The sequence below is a fragment of the Xiphias gladius genome, chromosome 7 (assembly GCF_016859285.1).
Source record: "Xiphias gladius isolate SHS-SW01 ecotype Sanya breed wild chromosome 7, ASM1685928v1, whole genome shotgun sequence".
NCBI lineage: Eukaryota > Metazoa > Chordata > Actinopteri > Istiophoriformes > Xiphiidae > Xiphias > Xiphias gladius.
In genome coordinates, this window is record NC_053406.1 from 5,099,916 (window position 1) to 5,113,220 (window position 13,305).

Consider the following 13,305-nt stretch of genomic DNA (forward strand, 5'->3'; position numbering starts at 1 on the left):
TGTTGCTGTATTTGAACTGAGTTCAGGCTACCCTCCACTGACCCTCTTGTGTGATATTCAGCGCAGCTTTCTTATTTTCAGCTTTGTCACGGTGGCAGTATGTAAATAGTTCTCTGTAAAGCCTAGCCGACAGAAAAAGGACGATTCTTCAACATAGTTTGGGTTTGTGATTCCTCCCACAGTGACTCAGAAAACACCTGACTGTTGTCATATAACACTGAATGGTAGAATTGATAAAATGTCTGTCAATATTTCTAATGTGGAGCATTCAGAAACACATACGACCTTTCATGAAATGTTCTTTGTGGCACCTGAGAAGGTTCTGACACGTCACACTGGAGGACTGCGGTGAGATTAACCTTCCTTCGAATAAAGTGTACCTTTCTAATGTTGTCATACCACGCGTTTTGAGGACAGGGAGACCAAAGGAAACCAGGACAAAAGAGCTGATTTAAATCTCATGTCTCCCTCAGGCTAATTACACTCCCCCTCCTGACTAACACACACACACACACACACACACACACACACACACACATACAATGCCAGTTTTGTACTGATAAAGCTCGAGCTGTCTGGCTAATTGCTTGTGGTTGTTTCTGTGGCAGGATTACTGGTAAAAAGAAGCCAATAACAGCTCAGTTCCACCCCCATTTTTAATTGGCTGTCCACACAAAAAAAAACAAAAAAACCCCAAGGTTTTAATCAGGTCATACGAGACGTTTCTTACTGGCAATTACTAGTTTTCCCCTGTAAACGTATTTGCACAGCAGTGTGGTGTGGCTGTTTGGGTGTCACATTTTTCCTGAAACTTTTGCCAGTGCAGGAAGTGTTACGTTTACTTTCACTTCAGGTTACAGTCTCATTATAAGGTCCTGTATGGGGAAGGGTTCCAGCCCTTTCTCACAAGATTGCTAAATAATAAAACTTTGGAAAAGAGGACCTTTGGTTCTTAGCTTTTAAGCCAACATGGATGAGAGGTCCTGAGAATGATAAGCTTACATTCCTACAGCTCCATCCACATGGCAACTCCATCTGCTGATGAAAACCTTTTGATATCGATGAAAGCTCTGGAAAACATGAGTAAGTGTTTACACCATTTTATCCTGCAATAAAATGTTGTGATAACCTAAAGCCATTACAATCAGTAGTTTGGTACATAATGCCATGAGGGACTAGAAGCATGATCATCTGGATTTGCTTAACATGTGCATGATGTGGGATTTACCAGTCTGGTAAATCAGGTTAAAGGTAGATTGTATTTTTCTGTCTTAAATCACCTGGAAACTCGGTTTCAGTCTGATATAGGCAGTCCGCTGATTTTACACATGACAATCAGTTCACTCATCATGAGGAGTTATACTCAGCCTGTGAAAACAGTTGTATCATGTCATCTGTGGCTCTGGAGAGAGCTCTCTAAAGTCAGACACAATAGCCAAAGATAATGTCATCAGGGTTATCTTGGATTGTAATGAATAAGCAGCAATTAAAGTTTGAAAAACACTCCAAAACTCAACCATTCTGCTTCATCAGGGACTGGGTGTGGTTTGGTCAGATTGTGATCAAACGTTTGACAGTGACGAACCAACCCAACAACTGTCGTCAGATTCTCATTCAAATGATGCAAAATCCTGATTGGTCCACAGAAGTAGGTGACATCACCTTTTTTTGTTTCCAACTGAGCCCCGCCCACTTCAAACCCATGAGGAGAGCGCGGAGAAAATCTTAAAGGGAGAAAACCTATCATGTCAGAAATCGAAAAGAGGCAAAACATTGTGTTCATGTAGGGCCCCAGTGTGTGTAGTGAGAAAAACACTAAAGATGCTGTATGTATCATTTTGAAATGAATGAATCACAGTGGGTGTGTGCTCAACCCCATCAAACCACACGAGAATCTCTAACCCTAAGTGCTCCTTACAAACAAACATTCACCTCTCCTGGCCGAGGGCGTCATCTTCTCCCCTCTCTGTACCTATCTTCTGTGTGCGTTTGTCCCCTGGAGACTGACCGGCTGCTCCCCATTCATTACCACCTGGCTTGACAGCCAATAATTCTTCTCCTTAACTCAGGATGTCAGAAGCTTGGCAGGCACAATGTAGAGAGAAAGGGGGAGAGGGAAAGATTGTGAATGGGTTTAAAGGGTTTGACGTCAGCCTTGTTTCTCTCTCCTCTGGTCGATTATGTGTGTGTCTGTGTGTGTGTGTGTGGGGGAATAGGTTTGATGCATCTATTTTTTTTTCTTTTGTGAGACGTGTAGCACCAGATAGCCTCTCCATGGCATTTATAGAACACTAGGTCATATATACAAAATGTTCCTCACCATATTTGTCACCTTTCCCCGAAATGATGAAAACAATGGAGTCATTCATTTCTAAAAACTGCATGTTTACAGCCCTCACACCCGTCTGGGAAGTTTACACATGGCTACAGGAAACTGAATATTTGCTACTGAGAGAGGGAAAGGGATCAAAGGAAGAACATATAGAGCCTGATATTTATAAAATGCTTTTCTTGAGACAGCCATTAAAAGACTCCATGGTGCTAATTTTGATATTTGACCATTTATATAACTGTGCTCGAATCCATTTTCATGTTGTGTTTTTCTCTGATTTGTGTATCCACAGCAGGATGAGTCATCCGGGTTTGCTGATGCTTTGTGATGAGAATACAGCATAAACAATCCGACCACTTTGGCTGTTTATGAAAATCAAAATGAAACTGGCAGGACCTTTAGCACGTATGGAATTTCAAAACAGGAAGCAAACAGTACAAGAGGGAGCTTTGAAGAAATAGTTTAGATTTATGACTGAGACCTTTAACAGTGCTGTTATTAAACAGATAACAGCACTGTTTAAAGCTCCAATACATCAGTAAATAGCAAATCAGGTGACATGTAGTAATTACCAAATGTTTTAACAAACCTCAGTATGAACCCCAAAGTGTTAAATATGAATTAAAAAGATAAAAAGAAAACATACACCATGAAATAAATAATCATATGAAATTGCATAAAAAGTAATTTACCCCTATTCTTATGAAATGTTATTCCATCATTCTTATTTCTTATATTAACAGTTTTATTTTTATTTTCATCTTCAAAAGTCTGTTTTTATTCCACCAATCACTGCCCCTTTCACCTTTCAGCCAATCCCTGTTTGCTCCTGTTAGCAAGAGCAGCGGTTCCTGACCTTTTTGGCTTGTGACCTGCTGAGACAAAACCAATGTTTACTTACGATCCCTTGACATCAGTCTCATTTGTTGAGCAGCTCTGACCAGTTCAGGTGGAGCCCAAAGAACTCAAATTATTCAGCAAGTTTGAAAAAATAAGCTTTGCGTTGTTCAGCATAAAAACCTGTATTTTTCACACCAGATAAAAAACCTAAATTAGTTTCTTTTGTTGTGTTATGTATTGTAGTGCTTCATGACCAAATTAAACTAGCTAATAACAAGCAGTGTATAACCCATTTTAAATTAGCTGAATCCACTGTATTGTATTAATACTGGATTTCACTTGGATGTAACTGCCAGTGGTGTTGTATTTGCAGCCACTTTGCCAACAGTTTTTTGACACCTCTGTAGTTCTTTTCACCAAGTGAAAAATATTGTCAGGGAAACAAATTCCCAATATCTCCGACTCGGAAAATACAAGTCAAAGGCTGACGTGGACGGTTTTCCCACTCTGCTGCTCATAATTACAGTTTAAATGACCTGATGTGAATTCATCATTGGATTCTTACTCAGGATCAAGGTGTAGAGCCAGTGTTAGTATTGTAAGCTAGCTCCTGTAGGGTAAAGCAACCATAGAGGAAGGCTGCCCTCTGTTCTGCACTGAGTTGTGTGTCTCTCTCTTAGGAACATCTTTAGAATCAAAATGCTACAAGGTAAGACACTGAAACACTTCACTTTGATACAAAGCTTAAAAGCCAGCCTTGCCAGGTAGCCAGCTAGTTAGCCTGAACAGCCTTTTAAAGATAAATTAACTAGTTATTGTGTCCTGGTACTGTGTTTATTAACAGCAACAGCCTTTAGTTGGCTGAATCAAAATGACTTTGGCATTTTTGTTTCTCTAGCTAAGAGGAACTAACTTGTTTGCAGTTGTTGAGCTAGCTAGCTTAGGAGAGGCTGTGATGGGCTGAGAGGTTGGGGGCCTGTGATTGGTGAGGAATATACTGTCATGAAAAATGACAGAATTAAATAAAAAGTGACATGAAACAAATGCGTCATTTTGAAAACTGCAATTATGAGCTGCAGACAGACTTCAAAATAATTCAGATATACTCAGTAATGAAAATAAGAATGATAAAATGAACTATTGGGTTCACTGACTTTTTGTTGAGGAATAGAAAATACATCCCCACCTCGCTGATATTGACATACAGTATGTTGCTTGTTGCCTCTTGTTGCCTTGTCATGATCCTGAGCTTTGATGTTCCTGTTTTTGAATCTGCCTCATTCCTCCATCTTAAAGTCACAGAACAGATGTTGTGTTGTCAGCACATAAGGGAATATTTGTTGTTTACCTCCTTCTGAAAGACAAAAATAAACCTGCCTCTCCCTCCTCTGCTACCCCAACGGCATCTCTGAGAAACATCCGCTTTCTGCTGCGGCACATCAGAAAAAAGCAGGGATACTTGTTAAGGAGCATGGGTGCTAGATGGGAGGTTTCTGAAGAAAAAAATATATTGCATCACTATTTAACATTTATACAGAAGATAAAGTGGCAATAGAGAGGAGCAGATGAGCCCTGGCATCACAGGGGATTTGATAGCTGACTGTTTTGTGGATCAGCAGGGATAAAGCCAAAGCTCCAGTTTGAGCTCCCTCCTTGCTCCAGGGCCAGAGTGGTCACCAATTAGATAGACACCAGGGCAGCCCACAATATATAATGTATGTACTGCTACTTGAAAAACATCTGTGAAAGTGTGACATACAATGATGAAAATGCGACAAAAACAGATGCTCTGGTTGACAAGATACAAAGTATGTGAAGGATTTGATGTTGCATTCCTTTATTCTATAATTCAAACTCAGCATTCCAGTAGGAGTGCAATTCAAAAATCAGATGAGTAATAGTGGCTCACTTTCTGGGGGCCTACAAGAAGATTTATGGGAAAGGAAATATACTTTAAGTGCTATGTGAAGGCAACTGGACTTGCTTGAAGTTCCTGAAGACGTTTCACCTCTCACCCGAAAGGCTTCTTCAGTTCTAACTGACTAGTGAGGAGTTCCAGGTATTTATCCTCTGGTGAGATCTGCAACAAAAGTGAGACGTTGAGATCCACATGAGTCGTTAACCCTCCCAGTCATCATGTGAGTCGTTAGGATCAAATCGGTCAAGGTGCGGATGGGTGCTAACACCTTGAGGTTCGTTAGGGTGACAAGTGAATCGTTGACCCACCCTGCCAACATGTGAGTCTTTGAGGTCACATGAGTCCTGGTGTGGATGGGTGTTCAGCTATCTGGGGATCGAATTTAGAACTGCATTGTAGGTGGCTGACAGATGGTGTCTCAGTCCACCTCCTCTGTTTAGTGATGGTTGTTCCAGATTGACAAAAATGGCTTCTTTCACTCCTCTTTCAAACCTTCGGTCTTCTCTGGCAAAAATATGTACATCACTGTCCTGAAAAGAGTGTCCTTTATCCTTAAGGTGCAGGTGGACTGCTGAGTCCTGACCTGAGGAACTGGCTCTACTGTGTTGTGCAATGCGCTTATGTAGCGGTTGTTTAGTTTCCCCAATGTACAGGTCGGTGCACTCTTCACTGCATTGGGCTGCGTAAACTACATTGTTCTGCTTGTGCCTTGGTATTTTGTCCTTAGGGTGGACAAGTTTTTGCACTCTAACACACTGAGGCAAAAACAACCGGCTGAGAGGCGAAACGTCTTCAGGAACGTCAAGCAAGTCCAGTTGCCTTCGCATAGCACTTACAGAATACCATGGTCAGTTGGTCTGTGTGTTGGTGTACCACTTTGGTCCAGACTAAATATCTCACAATATATTGACTAGACTGAAACTTTTTACAGATATTCATGGTCTTCTTGGTCTGGAATTTTGTTCAAAACTTTTTGGCCACATATTTGCAAAACTAAACCCTTCAGCCTCATTTTGCACTGTGTTTAGTGCTAATTATGTAATGTTAGCATGCTAACATGCTAAACTATGAATGTCTTCCAGGAGAGACTAGCAGACTTCAAGAAAATGGGCCCCCTTGACCCCTATATTTAAACGATATTACGCCTCCATACACTCTGTGACAAGAGGATTTTCACCCTGCCTTCCAGTGCAGCCTTTCAGAATAGCTATGAACACCTTTGCATGCTGGCGCGGTCGGACAACTGGACGTAAAAACTTCTCAGTGGGGAGTCAGAGCGAAAACAGCCCTGCGTTAAAACAATGAGGACTTCGTTGATGGGGACGTGCTGCTTATGGTATCAGTGAGACGATGAAATATGATCCACAAAGTCTAGTTTGAGAAATCTTTGGATCTGAAAGCTTATCAGACACCAAATCATTGTACAACGGTTTGCAATACTCACAGACAGGATTTTCCAAACTCTGAAAAGTTATCATGGCAACGATTATTTTATCTTTTGCCACAAAGATTGCAAGGTAAACAGTGTAGCAAAACATGACAAAGTAACAAGCCACGAATTTTTGCTAGCATACATGTGATGCAGTACCTTGCTGGGTGACATCACGTTGCGTTGCAGCATAAGTTGAGCTTTATTGCCAGACAATCCTGAATTGTTTTACTAGTGCCTTCTGCATTAGCAATACCACTGCACTGATGGACTGGCTCAATTCAAATTAATGAGTAGGCTGTGTTTTTTTTTTCAGACAGGGCTAAAGTCGGTCTGAGTGCCGCCTTAATCATGTTTTAATTTTTTAACTGCTTTTGCTTTTGCATTGTGAAGCACAGAACAGGTATTACCCATTTAGCTTTGCGGGAGCATGGGGGTCACAAAAGGAGATCATTTTCACATTATTGAGTCAAAAAGCTTGACTGTTGTACTAAACCAAAACTCGTACATACTGCATAATTTAGCAGTTACCATAGGAAGAATTATACAGAAGTCACCATTTATAATCCAGCTAATGTAAATGTTACAAGGTTTAGTCTGTCATTGTCATTCATGTCATTGTGTTTATCATATGGTCACCATCCATGTCAAGTATGTCTTTGAATTAGGCCCATGACATTCATAACCAATCAAATTCCTGGCATAGAAAATTTGGACAAGGTTACATATTTGCAAGCATATGGCAGCCAGGGTTGTATTACAACTATAAAATTTGTGCAGTTTGTTGACTATTGACCATAAAATTTCCCCATTCAACTTTTTCCCCCTCTTTCATCACAACAAAGAAAAGAAAATCATGAAGAAGAAACTGATCCATCTCCAGCTTTCACACTAAGAGCCATCTGTTTTTGAGCAGAGGGATAAATTAGTATGGGCAGAAGGCGTGGAAAAAATCTATGAACTTGTGGGAGTGGATGGTGGGGAAAGACTGGGAAAATGTAGTTAAAGTTACTATAGAGCATTTGATACTTGGCAACATAACAACAAGTCCTCCAACCTAAACGACTACATTGGCCATTTGTCCCTACCCTCTTATATCTGGTACCCGTAGGAGCGTCTCATGAAATAATGCTTCTACAGTGGCAGTTGTACTGGATCTTCATCATCATGGTTACAATAATAACTATGCGGAGTGTATCGGCGGTGAATACCAGATCTTTGTTGTCATGGTTACAATAATAAACACGCAGTTAAACTTACGGAAAAGTCACAGTTTTGTTACAAAAACAAAAACTACTTGGTTAGGTTTATGTAAAGATCATGGTTTGAGTTAAAATTGTTCATGTCAGAGGACCTTCGTCGTCATGATTACAATAATAAAAACACAGTTAATTTTGTGGAACGGTCATGGTTAAAAGAAACAAGGTGACAAATGGTTTCATATTGGAAACTAACAGCAGTCTCCTGTGAGAAAGTCCTGTGTTTTGTTGATCCATCCACCCCAGCCTCTTCCTAAGGTGGACTTTGTCCCTCTATATACTACGTCACCTAACTTCTTCCTCTGCGCCCATCCTAATTACTGCGGCAACTAGAGGTCACCTAACAATAAAACGTAACTATGGGTCATAATAGGCTGCTTGCACGGATGACCTATGGGTTTGTTTTTTACAGAAGGACAGTCTCCAACATGACATAAACCAGCCAACACAGAGTTATCCCAAGGTTTTCAGAGGACTTAGGAGGTGTCAGGGGGATGGTGGGGATTGGGGGTTTGAAATTATTCAGAGGAAATTTTAAGTTATTTAAAGTTTTTTTTTTCATGTTATTTCACAACCATTATCCTTACCATGTTTGTGAAATAAATACCCGGCAACAATGTTATTGTATTTATAGTCAAAAGTCTATTTATTTCAACGAAAAACATGTCTGAGATTTAATGAAAATATACATCGATCAGCCATAACAACTGTTGTTGCGAGGTCCCTGTCAGTGACCTCACAACAACAGCACTGACCTCATAAAGGTCAAATGCCACTTCCAGTAAACATAGCTACTGCTGTTTACCCCTCTGGGTGACAGGTGTGTTTTCCCACATACAAGACACTAATATCTTTTGTCACTTTTTTCTCTTCAGGTGGTGCTTTTTTCCGGGCTTTTCCTCCTCTCTCAACACCCCAGAGGTATATAAAGTGGTCAGCAATCTTCTCTGCAATATCTCGCTGCAGCCCCAGAAAGATCAGAGGTTCTTCAGTCAGATTTCTCAGAGAGTGACAGTCAACAATATTGTCTGTAGCCTCAGGATGCTGGCAGGACCTTAGGCTTTCACCCCTGCTGGTCTCCAGTGAACTGCTGATGGATGTCAGGATTTTTCATTTAAAGTTCAACATCACCCCAAACAGCCACAATATCTCCAATAATATTTAAAATACTTTCTGGCAGTTTGATATCAAAAAGGTATATTTAGTGGGTCACCACAATAACATGAAAACTTGTATAATGCAATTAAATCCAATACAATGTCCCTGAAACAAATACTTTCATAAACAACAGTGTTTCAGTGAATCAGAGAGGGTGTAGTGGCCATTTTATCATATTCCAAGTTCCAAGGCCTATTAATCTGATAGGATTGCTTTCAGTTCAGTCAGGAAAATGTTGAATAAAGGTTTATTTGAAGAATTACATCTTAACATCACAGCAAGTGATGCTGACTTGTATCTCGGATTTGGTTTTGATGTTATATTCTATACTACACACTATTATGTGATTTCACCTGACATAACATAGTCAAAAAGCTTGTTTTGATCCAGTCACCTGTCGAGAAAAATGAAAAGATATGTACCTGTATCAACACTCGAGAAAAGAATACAAAATACTTTATAGGTATAACTTAAGCATAGCCCACCTATAATTCATTAATCAAAATATGCACAAAACCACTGTATGAACTCCGCTGATAAAAGAGGATACTCTATTCTCATGTAAAACCAAATTTATCAATTTTTTTTAGCTAACCTGTTCCTTGTTCCTTTATGGTTTGACTCTTCTAACTTTGTTTTTGCTCACTTGTCTTGTCAAAAAAAAATAAAAAAAAAAAAAACTGCTGTAGCTGAAAATATAAAAATTTAAAAAAAAAAAAAAAATTTTTTTTTTTAAAAAAAAAAAAAAAATGTTTTTTTTGTTTTCACAACACAACACACACACATACAATAAACACAAACACAAAAACAAAAAAAAAAAAATTTTTTTTTTGTGTTGTTGGTATGATCCTATCCTGTATTTATTATTACTGTTATGATGAATGATGAAAGTCTTCCACACACACCTTTTTTCTTCTGAGTCATAAGGAGGTTAGGGACAAATATAATATATATTTTAAGTTGGAAGACTTGTTGGTAGACCACCTGTTGAGACTCCAGAAAATGCGTAACCATGCAAGTTGTCTTAACTTTTTTCTGGTGCTGCATTCACTGGTTACTGAATGAATATTCCCAGCCTAAATTATTGCACATTTCACTAAACATTTCGCAAAACACGACATTTCACAAAACACAATGACATTTCACAAAGTATTTCAGAAAACATGACATTTCATAAAACATTTCAGACAACACAATAACATTGTCAAAATATGATGACGTTAAATGTCCCGTGAAACCCAGAAAGCACACTTGAAAGATTTAGGACTGAGGTGACAGGGCAGCTACTCTAAAACAAATTACATCAGAAGGGCCATCTTATCAGAACTGTGCGGGCCTGGACAGATGTCCACCACTGGTGTCTGTTTCATGCCCCCTTTATTTTATTAAGGTCAATGCCTTCCCACAAGAATCAAAAAAATTTGGAAGGGACTGAAATTTCTTCCAACAATTAAGATATGACACCATTTTCCAACCACTTGAACATATGCAGCTGGTCTCGTACAAGGGAAGATGAGGCCACGAGATGCGGAGGGCATATCCAACACAATCTCTCTAGTCAGATACCGCACAATGACACCAAACAGCACACTGCAGAGAAGAAGAGGAGCAGGAAATTGACTTGTCAAGTTGTAGCTTTTTCATTAAAGCCAAAGCTCTTAATGAAGAGATGCCAGTTATCCATCTAAGGAACTTCCATGTAGATGACCATTCTAGTTACTTTGAATACAGGGCCAACAAAGCTACACAGCAGTTTAGAGCTTAGATGGTCTCTTCGGCTGATCCAGCCTAGTACCAACCCACCTTAACACATCGCTTGAATAAACTCTGAATTGATTTGTCAAGGCACAAACAAGAAATGTTGTCCCAGCCTCTCTGTAATCTGAAAAGTTGTCGAGTTTTGTGAAATGTTGTCGTGTTTTGTGAAATGTCATTGTGTTTTGTAGAATGTTGTTGTGTTTTGACCCTCAAGGCCACCTTACTCTTCTCTGTTTATGAAATAAAGCAGAAATGTCCAAAAAATAATCCTAATACTCCAAATGTTTGAATGGTCAGTTTGCACCATCTTTCAACCTCTAAACAACACCCTGAAGTTTGCAAGTGTTCCAGTCTCCCCTCTAGACTGGAATACCTGCCATAATATAACACCTGCCATAACATATTACGTTCATAGCTGCGACACTTCCTATTTAGAGCTCACTGTCTGAAATGTTGGACCCTGCTGTCATATGAAAATAACAGCTGCATCAGCTTGACACTTAAACCACTTGATAAGTGGTCCCATGTTCAGGCTGATTAGAAGCTGTGAAAATAATATAATACGATGAAGCCGACCTGAAAAGACTCAAGGATGTACTTGTAGAGCTTTTCCATGCATTTTTATGTTGTAACACATGTATTTTACTTTACAGATACACGTTTTACAGGCACTGACAGCAGCAATTACATCTAAATATGAGGTCTTTTTGGGTCAGTAACCACAATGTCCCAGGTTTGATTCTGGCAGGGACCTTTATTCCATGTCAGTTACTTATCACGTAAATGAATTTTATGCAGGAATTAAGGCATTTTCATGATTAGTCTGACTTGCACTGGGACTGGTGAAAATGTAAAATCTAAATCTAACTAAAAAAAAATTTAAAAAAAATCAAACAGTGACTTGTTTAATGGAGGGAGATGAGCTAATGCTAATAGATGACTGCAAGGTAGCTAGCTGGAATAGCCTGATGGGCAATGAATTTCAAATTTCAAATTTCAAATTTGGATAAATTTTGCGGTGCATAATGTTACACTAAATAACTGTCCTTTTAACATATGTTTTTCATTTAAATATAACACAGAAAATACATACAAAAAAGGAAATTCATATACTGTAATGATTTGTTTTGTATTTCACTTTATTTCTAAGGTTGACTTTTTTTCATTTGGGCTTTTTAAAATCTTCCATATGGGACCACCACAGCTCACATCAAGCTGATTTATTTTTAAGTGATTGGCCAAGAGGCATGCTTTTCAACTTGCAGTTAACTTTTGGTTTACCCAGTCCTGAACCCTTCCTGTTGTCGGTCAGCGATGACAAATTGCTCCTTTGATTGCTGGTTAAACTCGGCCTGAGCCTAGCGGTTGCTAAGTGCCTAGAGAGAGACAGGAAGCAGCATCAAGACTGCGGCTGTCTGCTGCATGATTCTATGACATCCAGTGGGGTAGGGAGGGAGGGAGAGAGAGAGAGGGGCGTCTGGAAGTACGGCCAGAATGACTCATAGGTCAGATTTGCGTGAGTGAATGAAAAAGTGTATTTGTGTGTGTACCTGTGTGCGCATGTTTAATCACATCTCTGCATTTGAACATTATGCAAAGTTGTGCCTCGGTGTTTGTTTCTGAGGGGGAGGCCCCTCCACCCTCTGTGCTGTGTCTTCAGTCTGGGATTCATTCACTTACTGCAGTTTTACAACACTGATTATAAAAATACATCAAAGTGATCTTTCATTTCATTTAGTCTCTTATCGCAAGCCATTCACAAACAGAGGAGCCGGCATCACTGTTATGCTCGGGGATGTTTCAGCAAGACATGTTGCTATTTAGAGGAGACCTTGTGCTTATGAAACAGTCTGCTATTACCGACTGCCCTGATTACCCTGCATTAATGCTAGCGCTCTGTATTTCACAAGAGTCTGAAGAACAGGAGCAAAGGGCATCGTAAGTGATACCATGACCTGATTTATTTATTTGAACTACGATAGACTCTAAGTTCCCAATATTCATAATATACTTTTTGTTCTCTTAAAGCTCCCATAATCAATATTTTTTACAATAACAATGAATAAAATTACTATGTGTAATGTGTAATGTAAGGGTTCCCTTGTAGTGGTGGACCCACATAAAGTAATCACCCGACATTGCAGTTTCGGTCAGCTTTATGGATTGTTCCAGCATCTTTCATCTTGTTTTGGTTTTACAGCTTGCGACTATACTGTTTTGATTCACTCTCCCTGCTTTCAGTGTTGTTTTGATACACAGTGGGCAGTGTAAAGCTGAGATAAATCCAGCTCCAATTCACGGACAAAGTTAGCGACTAGCTAGTGAACATAGGGAAGCGCTTTGTAGCTCAAAGAAAAGATATTTTTCTCTGGAGTAAGTGGAGACCAAAACCAGTGTTAAAGGGAGAGTGAATATTGTATTTACATTAGTCAAGTTGCCAGAAACATGAATCTGTGTGAATGATAGTGATCCTCTGTAAATAGGCAACCGCATGCTAACAAGTTCTCCATAACTTCAAAGGTGATAACATGTCAATTTTGTCTTTATATCTTGTTTCTGCTGCTCTCAAGTGGCCAGAAAAATATAAATTAATATAAAAAATATAACCGAT